Raw genomic sequence first — 2,996 nt, 5'->3', positions numbered from 1 at the left:
GGAGCCATTACCAGGAATTGTTCGAGCCTGGAGATCACAATTTCGTGCACCAAGTTTTTGGCGCCGTTGCCGGGGATTGTTTGAGTTTTCGGCAAGCTTTTGGTCCGGTAACATCAGTGCCAGATTCCCTTTTGATCCGGCAACAGCACCAAGTTTTTGGCGCCGTTGCCGGGGATTGTTCGAGTTTGGACAATTGACGGTTCATCTTGTTGCTCAGATTAGGTAATTTTCTTTTTGTCTTGTTTTCAAAAAATTTTTCAAAAATCTTTCAAAAATTCTTCCTTTGTTTTCGAAAAAAAAAATTTTAAAAATAAAAATGTTTTCAAAAATATGTTTTCCTTTCAGAATTTTTAAGAATGAATTCTAGTGTTTCATGGAGCATGTTGAAGCCTAGCTGGCTGTAAAGCCATGTCTCAATTCTTATACTCAAGAAAAGAGCTTCTTTATCTTTCTTAGCCAATTGGCTGTTGAATGTAAGGAATGTCAGGCGTGTCATGTCTGAGTTACATACTAAAGCTTGGCTGGCTATTAAGCCATGCCTGACCCTTTGATTGGAGCTTTAGAGCATAAGATTCCTGGAATTCATATTAAAAATTTTGGAATCCTTATTTTCTTTTTCAAAATTATTTGTCGAAAAACATAAAATAAAAATCCAAAAAAATAGAAAATCATAAAAATCAAAAATATTTTTGTGTTTCTTGTTTGAGTCTTAAGTCATATCATAAGTTTGGTGTCACTTGCATATGCATCTTGCATTTTTTCGAAAATATCATGCATTCATAGTGTTCTTCATGATCTTCAAGTTGTTCTTGGTAAGTCTTCTTGTTTGATCTTGATGATTTTTTGTTTTGTTTCTTATCATGTTTATCATATGCATTCTTGAATTCTTAGTGTCTAAGCATTAAAGAATTCTAAGTTTGGTGTCTTGCATGTTTTCTTTGCATTAAAAATTTTTCAAAAATATGTTCTTGATGTTCATCATGACATTCATAGAGTTCTTGGTGTTCATCTTGACATTCATAGCATTCTTGCATGCATTCATTGTTTTGATCTAAAAATTTCATGCATTGCATCATTTTTCTTGTTTTTCTCTCTCATCATAAAAATTCAAAAAAAAAAAATATCTTTCCCTTTTTCTCTCATCAAATTCGAAAATTGAGTTGACTTTTTCAAAAATTTTTAAAAATCAAAGTTGTTCCTTACGAGTCAAATCAAATTTTCAATTTGAAAATCTTATCTTTTTCAAAAATCAAATCTTTTTCAAAATTCTTAGTTATTTTCGAAAATTAAAAAAAATATTTTTCAAAAATCTTTTTCTTATTTTTATATCAAATTTTCGAAAATAACATAATCAATTAATGTTTTGATTCAAAAATTTGAAGTTTGTTACTTGCTTGTTAAGAAAGATTCAAACTTTAAGTTCTAGAATCATATCTTGTGATTTCTTATGAATCAAGTCATTAATTGTGATTTTAAAAATCAAATCTTTTTCAAAACTAATTTCTATCATATCTTTTCAAAAAAATATCTTCTTATCTTATCTTTTTCAAAATTTGATTTCAAAATATCTTCTCTAACTTCCCAACTTCTTATCTTTTCAAATTTGTTACAACTAACTAACTAACTTTTTGTTTGTTTCTTAACTTTTTCAAAACTACCTAACTAACTCTCTCTCTCTAATTTTCGAAAATATCTTCCCTCTTTTTCAAAAATTTCTTTTCTATTAACTAATTATTTTTATTTTTTATTTAAAAAAAAAATTTCGAAAAAAATACTAAACATTTTTCAAAAACTATTTTCAAAAATCACTAACTCTTTTTCAAAAATTGTTTTCGAAAATTCACTTCCCCCTCTCATCTTCTTCTATTTGTTTATTGATATACTAACATCTTTCCTTCAACTCTCCAAAAATCCGAACCCCCTCTCTCTCTGAGTTCAGATTTTCTTCCCTTCTTTTCTTCTACTAACACAAGGATCCCTATACTGTGGTATAAAGGATCCATATTATTATTACTATTTTTTCTGTGACATCTTCTTTGTCATATGAGCAGGAGCAAGGACAAGAACATTCTTGTTAAAGCAGATCCAGAACCTGAAAGGACTCTGAAGAAAAAATTAAGAGAAGCTAAAATACAACAATCCAGAGGAAACCTTTTCAGAAATTTTCGAACAAGAAGAGGAGATGGCAGCCGAAAATAATAATAATATAAGAAAGATGCTTGTGACTTCACTGCACCTAATTCCAATTTACATGGAAGAAGCATCTCCATTCCTGCCATTGGAGCAAACAACTTTGAGCTGAAATCTCAATTAGTTTCTCTGATGCAGCAGAACTGCAAGTTTCATGGACTTCCATCTGAAGATCCCTTTCAGTTCTTAACTGAATTCTTGCAGATATGTGATACTGTTAAGACTAATGGAGTAGATCCTGAAGTCTACAGGCTCATGCTTTTCCCTTTTGCTGTAAGAGACAGAGCTAGATTATGGTTGGATTCTCAACCCAAAGACAGCCTGAACTCTTGGGATAAGCTGGTCACGGCTGTCTTAGCCAAGTACTTTCCTCCTCAAAAGCTGAGCAAGCTTAGAGCTGATGTTCAAACCTTCAGACAGAAAGAAGGTGAACCCCTCTATGAAGCTTGGGAAAGATACAAACAGTTGACCAAAAAGTGTCCTTCTGACATGCTTTCAGAATGGACCATCCTGGATATATTCTATGATGGTTTATCTGAGCTATCAAAGATGTCACTGAATACTTCTGCAGGTGGATCCATTCACCTAAAGAAAACGCCTGCAGAAGCTCAGGAACTCATTGACATGGTTGCTAATAACCAGTTCATGTACACTTCTGAAAGGAATCCTGTGAGTAATGGGACGCCTATGAAGGAGGGAGTTCTTGAAGTTGATACTCTGAATGCCATATTGGCTCAGAATAAAATATTGACTCAGCAAGTCAATATGATCTCTCAGAGTCTGCATGGAATGCAAGCTGCATCCAA

General features: G+C 32.5%; 1 non-coding gene across 1 annotated transcript; it reads right to left on the bottom strand.

Annotated features, from left to right (window-relative positions):
• Positions 1 to 2,577: 2,577 nt before the first annotated feature.
• Positions 2,578 to 2,685, bottom strand: LOC112731259 (small nucleolar RNA R71). The gene has a single exon (XR_003167046.1). It is a non-coding gene; the product is annotated as a small nucleolar RNA R71 (small nucleolar RNA).
• Between the last annotated feature and the right edge of the window lie 311 nt (positions 2,686 to 2,996).

This window comes from Arachis hypogaea, chromosome 12 (genome assembly GCF_003086295.3).
Source record: "Arachis hypogaea cultivar Tifrunner chromosome 12, arahy.Tifrunner.gnm2.J5K5, whole genome shotgun sequence".
NCBI lineage: Eukaryota > Viridiplantae > Streptophyta > Magnoliopsida > Fabales > Fabaceae > Arachis > Arachis hypogaea.
The sequence above is the reverse complement of the archived record's forward strand: the minus strand, read 5'-3'. Positions and strand labels throughout refer to the sequence as shown.